At 40.9% G+C, this 16,505-nt stretch overlaps 1 pseudogene; it reads right to left on the minus strand.

Moving 5' to 3' along the window:
* Window positions 1-694: 694 nt before the first annotated feature.
* Window positions 695-1,559, minus strand: LOC118670895 (annotated as a pseudogene).
* Between the last annotated feature and the right edge of the window lie 14,946 nt (window positions 1,560-16,505).

Consider the following 16,505-nt stretch of genomic DNA (forward strand, 5'->3'; position numbering starts at 1 on the left):
TGGTATTATTTCAGGAAGAACAACTTGTCTCTAAGGGTCTGGTCAATGTTTCTGGATGATCTTAACATTAAAAGAAATTATGTAATTATGTTTTCTTTAGAAGACTCGTGGGCGTACATACCAGATGGTTCATTTCCATCCAGGCCCATAGGTTTACCCACAGATGTTGTAAGCATCAATCCCCTCACTGCCTTGTGGTGAAATGACGAAACTGAAATTCCTCAGTAGCCCAAGGATAAGGGAATAGTACCCCTCTAGTGGACTGTGAGATGGAAGATGGAATGAAGTCAGTTTTTATGGGTTCACTTCTTTGTTTGCCTCTGAACCACATTCTTTTTTTTTTTTTAGGTATCTGAAATACAATTTTATTCTGATTCTAAATGAAGAGGAATGGGAATGACAGTAACAAACAAGGCTTCACCGCTGAATATTGTGGTGCAAGTGCAGCATTCTTATAGTTGAAACTCAATAAGGAAACAACTGCATTCCAAAACAGCTAAATATGTAGGTCCAAAAAATGAAGGTATTTTTTAGCTGCCACATTCACTCGGAAGCCCATTCATCTCTTTCAGCACCCCAAGGATCAAGCACAGGTTCTGCTTAGCTACATAATAAAGTGCCAAACACGCTGCACCACTGACATCACAGGACAGCTGCCTGTAAAACTAGACTTCTAGACTTCAGCTTCCCTTTCTCACAGGTCGTCATCCTCGCCCAGGAGAGCGGTGGTCAGAGAAACCTTCAGGGGTGGGCAAACTTTTTGACTCGAGGGCCACAATGGGTTCTTAAACTGGACCGGAGGGCAGGAACAAAAGCATGGATGGAGTGTTTGTGTGAACTAATATAAATTCAAAGGAAACATCATTACATAAAAGGGTACGGTCTTTTTTTTTTTTTTTTAGTTTTATTCATTTCAAACGGGCCGGATCCAGCCCGCGGGCCGTAGTTTCCCCCGACTGCCTAGATTGTGCTCATACTGTGCTGCCAAAGCTGGGTCCAAGATAATCTCTGGCGGGGCAAGAGCAGACATGATGACAAACTCCAACTTAGGGTGTCCAATTAGTTTTCTAGCAAGCTAGAGGAAGAGCTTTACAAAGTTGTAGTTACTTTTGGCAGAAATGTCATGGTACTGACAATTCTTTCAATGGAAGACAATTGATTTGCCTTAACTTCCTGTCCTTAATATCCACTCTGTTGCTACAAAACAAAATGGGGATGTTTTCACACACTTGTACCAGATCTCTATGCCAGCTAGACATATTCTTATTAAGTAACTCTCGAAGTTATATCAAACATTATAATGGCACACTAGGGTTGGGTGTAATAACCATCTCTCAGTCCACCAAACTTCTCCTGGCAAGCTATGTCCCAGACATTGAACTTAATAGGCCCCCTGTTGGTGTGGAACACGAGGGATGGACTTCGACACCCAGGGTGGCTACATAATTCTTCTCAAATTCACCAGTCAGATGACATTTCACAAATGTCATTGTCCCAGTCCCGCCATCACCAAACAATACAACTTTGAACTGAACTTGGGGTTCTCCTTGGGCAGCCATGGTGATGTCTCTTCCAGAAGTGTCTCTGGGGCCATCTGACTGAAACCTGAAAAGATGACAGAAGCCGTCTCCCATAAATACTCAGAACTGTGCACCCATGAATATTGCCACATTGAGATGCCTGGGTTCCCCAACTGTGGGTACTCCAGTGTCTTTTCAATCAAGTGAACCTCCTCCAGAGGCAAAGTGTCCCTAAGCACACAACTCTCCTGAATGATGCCACTGGAAAGCAATGGGACATCATTCCTTATAATGATGGGAATCACTATCACGCATAAAACCACTCAGTGCCATGAACGTGAGAGGCCTTGTTGTTTAGAATAAGGTGAAACAGGATGTTCCAAAGTGTGCCCTGTGAAATGTTCTCAATATAAGGAATGTATGAAAAAATAAATATAGGAAAGGTATACAACACAGCACCCTTTTGTAGATTCACAATGCTCATTAGAACACCAAAAGTTCTGGAAAAAAAACATACTTCCAAAACAAGAATCCCAGAATTCTTACTTTTTAAGTATTCCATTCCATGGAATTAGTGAGTATCTTGGGGGGTGGCTTTGAAACATTTGTGTTTAGTGCAGAAAATGTTGGGCCCAACAGCAGGAATCTGGGGATCTGGTCCCATATTTGATGTGACTGGTCATGTGACCTTGAACGAACCACTTAAGTTCTGGGTTCAGTTTGCAGAAATGGTAATTAAAGGAATTTTGGCTCAAAGTTCTAGTCTGCACTTTGGGTATTTCTGGATTGTCATAATTTGTCTACCATTCAATGTTGTTTCAGATCCACCATCCCTTATCTATAATTTTAAAATACATAAAGGCTCTGGGGGAAAAAAAGTGTTGTTGTGTGTTGTTGTTTTTTAACTTAGTGCCTAGACCTAGTTCAAACTAATGAAGCCTGTTGATACATTTCCCCCCACTTAGAATGATGGCTTATCTGTTTGGCTGCAAAACCATCAATATGTTTGATTTCAGTGCCCAGACCTTGCTGTAGCTGTCACAATCTTTTGCCTCATATCTATCACCTTTCTATAATCTGAAAAAGTCTGAATTCTAAAACATATCTGTCCCTCAGTTTCAGATAAGAAACTATGAATCACAAAAAGACTTTTTTGATGCTTATCATGTTCTTAAGCTTTAAAAATATTAGCACACCATTCCCCATAAGAAACCTAGAAGGCAGAAGCTAATGTTATTCCTATTTTCAGACGTGAAGACTGAGAACAAAAAGGATAAGTAACTTGTCGGAGCAGCACAGGTAGTAAGTGATGGAGCCGGGATTCAAATCCAAGCGGTCTGTCTCCATGGTCCAGCTTTCCAACCACAATGCTAGTCGCTAAGAATTCATGAGTCTCATTTGAACAACCTTTGATTTCCTCATCTGTAAAATGGCACTAAGAACAACTACCCTTCAGGAAATATTTATGGCCAACCCTCAATGGCTTTCGCAAAGGAGAATCCATTGAGTCATCAGTAACTTTCATATGATATTTTATTAGCCACATCCAGGACTGTGGGGGGCAATGCACTAACTGGAAGAAGTTCCTCCGTGGCAGGGGCTGCTTATTCACTTTAATCTAAAGCATTCCCACTCTGTAATTTAGACACCTACCCAAAAATGGGCTGTGTCCAGAGGCGCATTACAGATTATCTAAAAGCACATTGCAAAGGTGCCACTTAAAATTTAAATGAATCCCTATAATCTCCAATCAAAGCAGTTTAATATCAGCAACTGTGAGGTTTGAGAGTTGGGCTATAATGAAGGCATTGAGGGCTCTTTTACCAGCAGCTGCTCTACCAGGCAGCCCATGATAAATACCTAACAATCAGGCTTACAAACCGCCCGCCCAAACTGGGGTAACAGCTGGACGAGCCACCAGGGAAGTGGAAAGGTAATAAACTAAATAAGCTTGATTTATTTTTATTTCTCCCCAGGGCTCTGTATATTTTAGGTTCAAGTATATTTTGCCTTCCAGATGCATTCGGCTTCCATCCTTGAGTCTAATCTTTGAATCCACTCTAGTCTTACCTTCTTCCTTATTTCCACGCTACCTTTACCTCCAGTGTGTTTAGCATTACCCTCCTGACCTTAGGCTGATTGTCTTCAATTAAGCCCAAGGATTTCCTCTTCCTGCACCAAAGTCAAGTTACAGAGCAAGAATAATAAAAGGCTGAATGGGACTGTAGTATCATAGCCAGGGCCCCAATGTCAACCTTTTGAAAACAACCTGACTTCAGATGCCCCCTCCCACTGGGAGAATCGACCCCAGCAGCACCGCTGTGGACCAGTTTGGGAGAACTGGTATCTGTGCCAAGAGGTGTTTTCTCTAGGAATCTGGTTTCTCATTAAAGCAATTAGGTGGAGGGAACCAAGAAGGAAAAAAAAAGTCAAGTTAAATCAAAATATGATATGTTACTTTAAAAAAAATCTACTGTGATTAATCATACTTCGAGGTCATTTAATGTGTTTGGAAGAAAGTCAGAGCAAGTAAATGCACTAGCACCTTCAACAAATACGGTCTCTAAAAAATGTAATGTATAGCCCATCAGTTAGGAATGTTTCTTAAGAGGTTCAGTAAATTCACTTTATATGGTAGGAAATGCAGATTGATATAGCATAAGGAAATAATTGCAATTAGAATAACTTATGGTGATTAAAAGTAGAATCTTATCTATATCTTAAATATAGAAACCAGAACCATGAAAAATAACTGTCTGTTGTTTAGACCACTCAGTTTATGGTAACTTGTTATAGAAGCCTGAACTGGACATGCTACAAATTAGGGCTTCCCCCGCCCTTCTCACTACCACCACCAGCACACCACCAGATTAAGTTGTTTCAGATTAAGAGAGTAGTGCCTGATAAATCTTTTTAAGTAAATAAAACATCTTAGGGAAAATAGACATTCCCACAATTAGGTAGAGATAGAAAAGACCAAAGGAATCTAAGGAGTATGTTTTGTGAGATAATGATAGCCTCTATTGGCATGTGAAGCTGACTGGTATTAGATAAGAATCTCTATTTCTGAGAGAGTTACATTGCCAGAAGAACTGCCATCATGGATTAAAAGTCACCTTACTGTTTGAGATTTAACTTTGGGTTTTCCAATTGTCTAAATACAGATAGTAGGATAAGAGAGCATTCAGCCCCTAAGTAGGGCATACTCACCAGTATCTTCTTCAGCTATGGCCAGAAAGAACAAAAAAGAATAAACTCCCAGAAGAGTGAACCAGAAGTTCACAGAGAACAGCTAGGTAAGAAGATTAACCCCCATTCACAGGGCTAACCAAGGAATATTCCAGACCACAAACATAGGAGACCTTAGCTATGTCTGCACAGTGGGATTTCAAAATTGCTATGAAAAGTGACTACTGTGTCTCTCTCATTCTTTCCTTGTACAAATAGAAGTGTCCCTGTTTTGTTCTTTATATTAATCATCAGAGGAAGCAGAACAAGTTGTCTCTAGGAATGACATTCAAGCCTGATACAGAGACCACTACACACATTCCCCCAATGAAGAAACCTCATATCACCCCGAGATCCTGTCTTTCAAGCTGGCTGCGGGGAACAGATTGAACTTGTGTTCAATGAGGGAAGGAATGAGTATATTCTGCATGCAAATAAAGACAGAGAATATTTTGTGAGCAGAAGGGTAAATGGTGGGAGCCATGATTGTTTATTAAATATCCCCACTTCTCCCATGGTTTTGGTGTGATCGCACTTTCCAAATCCCTGACAATGGGTGTGACTTTATGACATGTTTTGGCCAAAGAAATGTGAGCAGTGGTATGGGTGTCTTTAAAAGCAGTGCATAACTTATCACTTCTTTTTTCCCCTTGTCCACAATGACCAGCAATATTCCCAAAAATGGCTATTCCATTAGCATGAGTCCTGGAGAAAGGATGACGTGAAAGCTCCTAGCCAACCTAGGAAGAGCATGAAGCCATAAGCAAGAAGTAAAACTTGTGGTTTGAAGCCACTGAGATGTTGGCATCATCTAGCCCACTCTGCCTGGTACAACCACCATTCCGTATTTTTTGGGCAATGTAAGTAGATGAAGCCGTGTTACATTTAATCACTGAAACACATGCCAAAGGATTTCCTCTCACACACCAAGCAGTGCACTCTGAAGACAGAAGAGTTGCCAAAATCCACAAAATAGTTTAAAGACATTTCAAAGCAGTGAAGTACTGGTGTGACCAAGTTATGCATTACTCAGGACTGCCATTAGATTGCCACATAGCAATTTGTCAAAATGTCACGGTGACTTTGAACAGAAACCGCTTAACTTCTGGCTAGCAACATATAATTTGACTGAGGGAAAAAAAAATCTAATAGGAAAGTGCCAACACCAAAACTGAGAAAGTGTGAGCAGCTTGGCAAGCACACAGGAGAGGATGCCAGTGGCAAAACAAAACAATTCTGAGTTTTAAAAAATTATTCAAAAGATATCGGTGTTGAATTGACATTTATGAATATCTTCATGATACTCTTATTTTCATGATACTCTTTATAATTTCCTTATTATTCAAAAAAGTTACATATGATACAAATTCACATCTAAAGTAGTCTTACAAAAAATCTCTGACAAGAGATCAACCGAAGGACTTGTATACATGTATATAAGCCAAACCAATGGACATGGACAACAGGGGGATGGGAGCATGAGTTTGTGTGTGGGGGGGAGGTTGGGGGTTAATGGGGGGGATGAGGACACATTTGTAATACCTTAACTAATAATAATAATAAAAAAATCTCTGACAAATATGAATGGAAATTCAAAGTGCTAGGAACGGGTTATGTCATAGTTTAATTGGCAGCATTGTTTCTTCCCTCTTGATGGTACCCAAATAGTGTGTCTTAAAATCAACGGTGTCTTAGAATGAATAAAAATGAAGTATTAGCAAAGTAATAGTCACCAACAATGATCACAGGATGTGGCTGGCTGACAACTTATCATAATGTATATCCAAGTGAGCCATTTACTACCAGAGGGAAAAAGAATTAGAATCTCAATGCATTTTCCTTAGTGCGAGAGAGCAAGGTTCAATCACATGATAAAAATTCCTTCTCCACATGATTGTGGTTCAAATATATGCATACACACATGTGTCATTATATATTGTATATATGTAGTATATAATATGTACTCGTACACGCATGTATATAGTTATTTATTTTATGGTTTTTTTACAAGTAAAGAATGAGAAATGCCCTAAAAAGATACCCTCTTGTAAGTTCCAAGGGAATAACATTTTGGATTGATAAACTGGGTACCTCAATTTTACCAACCATAAATAAGTAGAGAAGTAATGAATAGAATTCTTCCCAGGAAAAATGTTAAGTGAATGCGACTAAAACCCTTTGAAAAAAAAAAAAAAAAGGTTGTCTCAAAAGCAAAGCATCACTGTCCTGGGAGGAGAAAGCCCTTACAGACCTTCCCCCATGTCCTGTGTGAGCTGGCAGGTATCTTACACTCTGACTTGGGACACTGGCTTTGAGAAGTGGCCCAGCTCTGGCAGCCTTACATGTTGTACACTCGGTCTGCCATGTAAAGTGTGAGTTGATGTATTATTGTCTGGAAACAGAACAGCCAATTAGTTTTAAAAGACAACTGTTTCAAGTTGCACAGCCACTATGGAGCTTTTTTCTCATCACTACAAGTTTCTCTGACTCTCTTCTCCTCTAAAATTTTATGAGTCCCTAAGGCTTTGTCCTATCCTTTAGCACCTCATTGTATTTGCCTCAAACATTGATTTCTTTTCTGTTACTTTCCAATAATATAAATACTTGAGTGTTAAAAACATGGCTTATGCTTTTAAAACCTGTGACAGCAACAATCATAGCAGTAATAATAATAGCAGCTAACATTTCTGGAATGTTCACTCTGAGATTCACTGGGCTGGGTTTTACATTTGTTCTTTTAATTTTCATAATAACCCAGTGGCTAGTCATGCAACTGTTTAGGGACTCAAATCCATGTCCCACTGTATTACACGGCCACCCATGGACTTTATTTAATACATATTACCTAGATATAAAGAAATGAATATTTCAATGCAGACATGCATTAGTATAAATGCTGATAACTTTCCCTAACATATGCTGCTTATCTGGTCTGCCACTTTGGACACTGGTCACCTGATTCGGACACCTCTTGTAAAATATTGTGAGTGCCTTTTAACTCAGAGTTTTATAGAGCCAACAATATAGCTATAATGCCAAACAATGCATTTCAAATGGACTCAACCCTCACTATAGAACTAGAATTATATCAAATACATACTATAGAAATACTTAACTGAACTATTTATAAATTAAAGAATGAAAAGGAAAAAGACAAACACAGAGAGATTAATACATGATTTAAAAACCCTGGGGAGCCGGGAGATGAGGCAGAATTAAAATCTGATTTTACAGGCACTAAGACATAAACACTTAAGCAGTGGTTCTCAACCTTCTGGCCCTTTAAATACAGTTCCTCATGTTCTGACCCAACCATAAAATTATTTTCGTTGCTACTTCATAACTGTAATGTTGCTACTGTTATGAATCGCAATGAAAATATCTGATATGCAGGATGGTCTTAGGTGACCCCTGTGAAAGGGTCGTTCGACCGCCAAAGGGGTCGCGACCCACAGGTTGAGAACCGCTGACTTAAAGCGATCATGTGTGATAGCATGTTTGCGCATGTACGTGTACTATACATTATGGTTGCTCAAGTGCAAACCTCCAATATCCTCCCCACTCTGTTCCCATTCTTTTTAAGGAATGTGGGAAAAGCTCAGCTATGTGAGGACCATGTGCCATCCACATCAGATTCACCGATGTTGCTTATTAAAATGCAGATTCCTGGGCACCACCCCAAATCTCTGGTGCCTTAGCTTGGATTCCCCAGCAGCAGACCCTGAGACTAGAATCAGTAAGGGAAAGTGAGGCAGGGATGGAAAGAAACCAACACATAACACGTTAATGGACAGGTGCCTGCTTCGAACAACTGGGGCTGAATCACTCTGTGGCTCTGGGAAATGCTGTACAGCCCTGCTTCTCAAACATTTTGGTCTCAGAACCCCTCTATCCTATTAAAAACTATTAAGTGTGAGTTATATCCATCAATTCCTACCATATTAGACATTAAAACTAAAACTAATTTTTTATTAAGAATTTATTAAGAATTCACAAGCATACATTCCATTAGCCATCATAGGAGTAGCATTACCATTTCTGGGAAACTCCCCTTGTACCCTTGAAAATCAGAATATACAAGGCAGATAATATCTTTGTACTTGTTCAAAATAGTTTTGATCTCACAGACCTCCTAAAAGGATTTCAGGGTTCCCCAGAGGTCCCTGAGAACCACTAATGTAGTACAGAGCTCAAAGTTGCATCACTTAAGGATAAGGAACTCAAATATTTGTTCCAACTCCCATGTGTGGTTGTTTGGGATACACTAACTCCCTGGAATTTCCAGCCCACCATGCATGCAGGTTATATACGTCCCTGTAGCCAGAGGCAAAGTCCAGGTAGAGAGCTGTAGTGTGGCGTCTCCGGGAATAAACAGGAATAGGAGGTGTCCGGGGAATACATGCATTTGCACTGGCACACCTGCCACACCTGAGAACCTCCATGATATTTAATGCACATTACAGCACTAATGCATGAGGAGCACAACATCCTGGGTCCTTGGAGAATCACCTGACTCCAATCTATCAGTATTCCTTTTTGTTTTCATCTTTCTAGTCTACACTGTGGTGGTTCTACTTTTATATCAGAGCATCCAATATTACTCTTAGAGAACTATTGATCTCATAACTGCAGTTGCTCAAAGTTCGTGCTTTATTTGCTACAGGATGGTTCTCAAATGTATAATGAGGTTGATTTCTGCTAATATGCTCTATAAAACTTCAGCGCCTGTCATTTACAATTCCAGAATTGACTGCCTTATTCATTCACTGCTAAAATTCAGCCCTGTCTCTCCTGCTTCAATATCCAATAAGCCATGTCTTCACTATGATGGGAGAGAAATTTATAGCCTCTGGTATTTGGGTAGAAATAAATAATATCTTCCAGATTGGGCCCAAGAAGAAAATGATTCATTATGAAAGAATATTGTTGTCAGCCTCTAACATCCTACTGCTTGTCCCAGAGAAGAAACATGAAGGTTTTTAAGTTCTTCCAATCCAGTTCACAAGATTAATCAAGGAGACAAAATTCAAGTCAGGCTCTTTTTGTCCAGAAACAGGAGTGAATGTCAGGGTTCAAGGTGGGGTAGAGAGGGGGTTGAGCATAGAGGATGTTGCAGGAGGATAAAGGACTAACACATGCTGCTTGTGGTACTATAGCCTACTCACACCAGCTCACAAGAGTTGAGAGTGCACATTTTTTCCCAATTCTGCCAATTAGCAATGTCTCATTGGCAGCTTGAAACTAGCCATGAAAGAAGGAATATTAGAAATATTTACACCCTGAAAATTGGCAAACACTAAAAACAATACCTTCTAAAAAAGAAAGAAAGAAAGAAAGAAAGAAAGAAAGAAAGAAAGAAAGAAAGAAAGAAAGAAAGAAAGAAAGAAAGAAAGAAAGAAAAAGAAAGGCTGGTTGTTAAACATTTACCAGCATACCAGAGGTAAGGAATTCCAAGGTGAGACTCTGCTACCAGGAGCAGCTATCTTCTGCTTGTCCCAGTTCCTTCCCCAAGCTTATGTACTCTCCCATCTAGCCAGGACAAACACCACTCCTTCCAAGTTCTTGAAATGTTAGAATGTTCTACTCACAAATCTTTCAGCAATGCCCCCATTTCTAGTGCCCTTATTCCTACAGCTCAGTGGTTCCTAAATACCAAGAGATGCATCCCAGGTCTCCTCCCAGGGCAGCACCAGTCCCTCTCTCAGGAACTCTCCTCATTGCTAGGATTTAAGAAAATAATCATCCTATTTCTCATATTCTCATTCTGTTGGGTGTAGGGGCAGCCATTCCCCGCAAAGAACTCCATTCTATTTGTCCTAGAACAGGAAGGACCTGTAAAGAGTCCCCAGTTTACTCTCTATCAGTACAAGATGGGAAGGGAGGCAGGGCAAGCTACTGTGCTGGTTCTGCTAAAGGAATTCATCACTCTCATGCCAGGTAAACTTCCTTCTTTGCAAATTCTGTGACGGAACCCCTAAAGCTGCTGTGAGGTTTGTTTAAGTATGTGAAGAAAGGAAGACCAGCACTCAGAAACCCAGCTATGCATCTTCAGAAAGATGTTTTACTATACCCACTCTCAGCTTCTCCCCATCACTAAGACCTGCTGAGTCCTGTAGAGATATCATTAGCAGACATAAGGGTGGAGTATAAAGGAAGTCCTTGACCAGGAAGGTGAGCATCCACAGATATGGTGGAGCCGCACTAACTCCATCCTCAAAATGACCTACAATTTTACATTCTATGGAGGATTGGTCCTTGTGAAGGAGAACAGCTGTGGGCTATGAATTACTCTGCTGCTTTTATTTTCCTTTGGCGGTGTCTCCGCAGAGAAAGGAAAGCTGAAAGCTCCTGAGAAACACCTTGATTTTATTTTTTCATCAAATCATGGGTGCTCTCACGGGTGTACAATCAGGACTGGCTGGCTTCTGTGGAACTTGTTGGCAGATATATAGACAATGAAAAGTAATAAATGGTCTTGACCAAAAAATAGTGGCCAAAACAGATTGACAAGTGGCCTGAACCATCGGCACAGCCTTTGTCTCCCTCTATGGGCCACATCTCTCACACTCAGACATTGATCAACAAATGGAAATCTACACTAAACAAGGATGGCTAAGAAGATGGTGAAGCGAGTGCCTGTAACATATGTCCCTGTAAATCATATGTCCCTGTAAATATAGTCCATGGCTAAGGGACATCTGCCGTATCTCTTTCATACAAAGCTGTAATTTGGAGAGAGAAAAAACACACAAACACAAGCTTTTCTATGATGAGCAAAATCAGAGAAAGCACTAGTTTGACTCAGGATGAAAAGACGGGCACAAACTAATAAGTTCACAAGAGAGGACAGACCCAGGTGGGATGGCTAATTATACAGCTTGCCCTACCTCTCCGAAAGAAAAATCCACATGCCCTGAGCAAAAATGATGTCTCAATAAGATCCCAGTTCCCTGATTACATTCCCACTGGCTTTTTACATTAATTGGTGAGCTGGTTTTCAACAATAAAATGGTGCTCCTGCTTCCTCCCCACCTCAGCTATTACAGAAACTGCAGCCCATTACAGAGCTTTCTCCTGACAGCTGTAACGGAAAAGTAAATACAGCTTTGCAGTTACATTTCAAATGGTGTACTCTTGCCTCATACAGGCAAAAATTCGGAGCTTTCTGGCACCAAGTCTGCTCTAGAGGTGCACCCACCAAGAACCGAGGCCCCAAGCAGCTCTTCCCAATCAGTCCAGACAGAACAGAAGGAACCAATGAGCACCAGGGAGGTTTGCCCCAAATGGACAGACTTGTGAATGACTATGTGTTTAATGCGTGATATTAAAGAATTAGAGAAAAACATGAGTATGTGCATGAATGGGCTCTACCCTCTAACGCAGCCGTGGGCAAACTACGGCCCATGAATAAAACTATTGAAATAAAAGACCGCACCCTTTTATGTAATGATGTTTACTTTGAATTTATATTAGTTCACACAAACACTCCATCCATACTTTTATTCCGGCCCTCCGGTCCAGTTTAAGAACCCATTGTGGCCCTCAAGTCAAAAAGTTTGCCCACCCCTGCCTAACCTGTTCTCATCTAGACTACCCCACTCTCTCCATCATTTCAACAAATACTCTCTTGACACCACAAAAGTTATTTCCAAAGGCAGTCAGTGATTTATTCCTCTCAAATAATAATTAGGTCAACAAATTTCCCTCCCAATGCAATCACTGGGGCAGTTCTTAAGAGTTGATCAAATTTTAGGGTCACAGCAAACAGTCGACAAGAATGTATTAAGCCACTTCAAACAGAAAGGATGAGGGGCGATGTGGTGCTTTAATTCCAGCTCTATAATGAACTAGCTGTGGACTTTGGTCAAGGTCTATGACATTTCTGTGCCTTAGGGTCCCAAGTAGAAAATGAAAAATAACACCTATCCATTGGTCTGCTATTCGAGGATTAAATAAGACAATGCATGTGAAAGCTTAGCCCTGGGTCTGAGAGCATTTAATAAAAGGTAGTTATTGCTTCATATCCAGCACGTAAGGTGCCAATATGGGTAGGAAAAGGTCAGTGCTCTTGTGGATTGAAAATCTCATAATAATGATCTATTTCATTGCATGAGGTCAGGTTAGAACAGGGGTGGGCAAACTTTTTGACTCGAGGGCCACAATGGGTTCTTAAACTGGACCGGAGGGCCGGAACAAAAGCATGGATGGAGTGTTTGTGTGAATATAAATTTAAAGTAAACATCATTACATAAAAGGGTACGGTCTTTTTTTTTTTAGTTTTATTCATTTCAAACGGGCCGGATTCGGCCTACGGGCCGTAGTTTGCCCACGGCTGGGTTAGAACCATAAGAATCAAGAGGGTGGAAGAATTTTGTGAACTTTTGGGGTACCTGCTGAGCCTCTAGGATCCCTCCCCATTCACAGGAGTGGCCTCCAGTAGTCACATCGGTAGCACACAACCCTTCCCCTCCTGACTGTAGCTTAGTGAATTCAATCAGGGGACACTTGTCCCAGGCCAGGATGATGAGTTTGTCATCTTGGAATTTAAAATCTCAACCAGAAGTATTGAGTTAGTCTCCATGGGTGTCCCAGAATAATAAGATATTGAACAATAAGAGCTAAGAACAAGTACATGGAATGGAGACAAGAGATCTGGTCTTTAGAGGGAGAGAATAACACGGCAGATACAGGGAAAGAAGCAGAGAATAGAAGTGAGAAAAGAGACCTTGAGACACTGCTATATAAACAATATAATAAATATTTTCTCCCTTCCTTGCTGATGCCAGAGCAAATTGGTTTCTATTACTCTCTCAAGAATAATATCAGGTGACAGATTTAGCCTTTTTTGGCCAACAAAATGACCGGTTGCGACAGAGGAGCCCAGGAGACTACATAAAGCCACCAGCTCCAGGGCTTCTGGTCTTAACCAATTGGCTTGTTCATTAAAATTCCTGTAGTAGAACTATTAGACCTTAATATCCCATGTTTCCCAAATCGAGGCCAAACTTCTCCCCTAAACACCATACCTATAAATCTAATTGCACACTAGAATTTAATTATCATTATCAACATCAGAATTCTCCATTAACTATCTACTGGGGAAGCAAGCACTCCACTAGGCATTTTACATACAATGGTTTTAGAAACCTTTACAACAACCCCACATGATTCTCATTTTACATATTTAGAAGTTAAGGCTTAAACAGTGACTCACCCAGAGATTTACGGGAAGGGGGAGAACCCAAGCCTGTTAGACTTCACTGGAAAGTCTGAGCTCTTTTCTCTCCATTATGTCTCTCAGGAATGTCCCAAAACTCGTCACAATAGGCAAATTAAAAATAAACTCACCGAACTGGACATGCGTGGGAAGACCTGGGTTTGAATCCTGGTTTCCTTCTTCACAGTTGCGTGATCCAAGGCAGTTAAAATTGGGGCAAGAATACCTGCCCTACTTACCTGCTCACCCAAAATCATGGGGAGGTTGTAGTAGATGATGTATGTGGAAGCACCATATAAATACTAAAGAAGCATGCGATTTTACCGCTTCTATCATTTCATTTTGTGGTTTCAGCAATTATTAAATTAAGATTAAAAAAAGAAAGCACCTGTGCTGCATTCTGTTCAGAGTCTTTATGATGCTTAAATGAAATGTATATGAAAATATTTTATAAACTCTACAGGGCTATGTCAACTCAAGAGATTAGCATACTAACTTAACCTTGAATTTATTGCACGAATTCCTCAGGCTGTTTCAACACAGATAAGGTACATTACCTCTGAGAGTTTGTAATTCTTAGAGAAGGCAGAAAGTACTGGCAATTAGGAAGCTCTAAGGATAAAGTACAAATTATTTTAAGACAACGCCCTTATCTGCCTCTCCTACTGATCTCTGACTACATTTACGTTCTCTGAATCCTTTATGCAGCCACTTCCTGTGGCCTCAGGAGGCTACCTGTTAACCTTATATGTCATTGCCATAAGTATTTGCTCCACACCTGCAACCCTTTCTGGACTGTGCGTGGATTGATAGCAAGGTGCAGTAACATAAGTGGATACGCTTTTGATTACTAAACCATCTACTTCAGAGACATTCATCTCCAATAAACTCATTGCCAGCTACACAGCTAGATGAAGAACCAAGCCGTCCACCCATGAAGTTCCACTTTTTAAAAAGCCCTGGGCGACCAAGATTACTGACCTTTGGAACGACTCTGCTTTTCCCTTCCGGTACTTTAATCCCAGCCGTAAGATTTTAAATTCACCAATAAAGAGCGAACCCACCACCCCCAGGCACCCCAACTGCAATCTCACAGTCGCTCCAATTCCCAACCCAAGATGCTTCACCCACACACCCAGGCTCTTCCTCCTCAAATCCCCACCCCACCCCACCCGACCCCCACTTCACCCCCGCCCCCACCCCGACTTCCAGCCTTTCCACTCCATGACCCCAGGCGCTCCAACCTGCAACCCTCTGACAATCCAAATCAGACTCCGGGCGCCCCTGCCACAACCCCACTCCACCAGCAACCCTCCTCTACCACAAACTTAGAAGCTTAATTTAAAAACAATACAAATGTGTTATCTTACAGTTCAGTAGGTCAGAAATTCAGCATGGGTCTCTCGGTGAAAATCAAGGTAGCAGCAGGGTTCCCTTCTTTCCTGGAGGCTTTAAAACAGAGATGGGGACCTTTTATCTGCCAGCCGCCATTTGGGTATTTATAACATCATTCTCAGGCCATACAAAGGTATCAACTTAAAAATTAGCCTGCTATATTTGGTCAGACATTTAATTAACTCACCCCTGATGCCTTGTCAGGGCCAGACCAAATGATTCCGCGGGCCTTCGGGCCGGACGTTCCCTAGCCCAGCTCTAGAGTATAATTCACTTATTTGCCTTTTCCAGCTCCAACGGCCACCCACACTCAACTCATGCCCTTCTCTCTCCATTTTCAAAACTAGCAAGTTGCATCTCTCTGAAGGACTCTGTATTCACACCTCCTTGCCCCTCTGACTCTTCTGCCTTTCTGTCTGCCTTCCTTCCTCCCTCCCCGCCTTTTTAAGGATTTGTGATTACACTGAACACACCTGGACAATCCAGGTTAGTCCTGCTACAGTCAGCTGATTTCAACCTTAATTCCATCTGCAACCTCAATTACCATTTGCCAGGTCACCTAACAGATGCTAAGGTTCCAGGGATAAGACCTCAGCATCTTTGAGAACTATTCTACCTGCCACAGTGATATTTTTAAAGGGGGCTATGGAAGCAAACCTTGTAGAAATTTGGGAAGAGATTTCTAGACAGGGAAAAGTGAAACCCAAGGCACTTCAGGTAGATGTGTTCTTGAAAACTCAAGACTGAAAGGCTTGCATACATTGTCAGTGTTAGTGCTGAGTAAACCCAAACTTACATAGGGAATGGATTTTTTTTAAAAGCCTGGTATAAAAAAAATGAGAAACTTCAAGCTTTGTTTTGCTCAGAGGTTTAAGATAATTCATTTCCACCAATTAGAAAGAATGGTAAATGTGAAAATAATTATTTAAAATTTACAGATACCAGAGCAACTGGCTACTTTGTCATTTTTGCTTGTAAAATCTCACAGGATTGCAGAACATCATTGCTGCAAGAGTCTTCAGTAGACATTTTATGCCTTAAGCACTGACACCTCCTAGATGCTCAATAATTTTTTTTCTGAATACCCTCAATTAAATTTCTAGGTTCCATGCCTACCACTTCTCCAGGTATTTCATGGAATCACC

The sequence above is a fragment of the Myotis myotis genome, unplaced genomic scaffold (assembly GCF_014108235.1).
Source record: "Myotis myotis isolate mMyoMyo1 unplaced genomic scaffold, mMyoMyo1.p scaffold_m19_p_16, whole genome shotgun sequence".
Classification (NCBI taxonomy): domain Eukaryota; kingdom Metazoa; phylum Chordata; class Mammalia; order Chiroptera; family Vespertilionidae; genus Myotis; species Myotis myotis.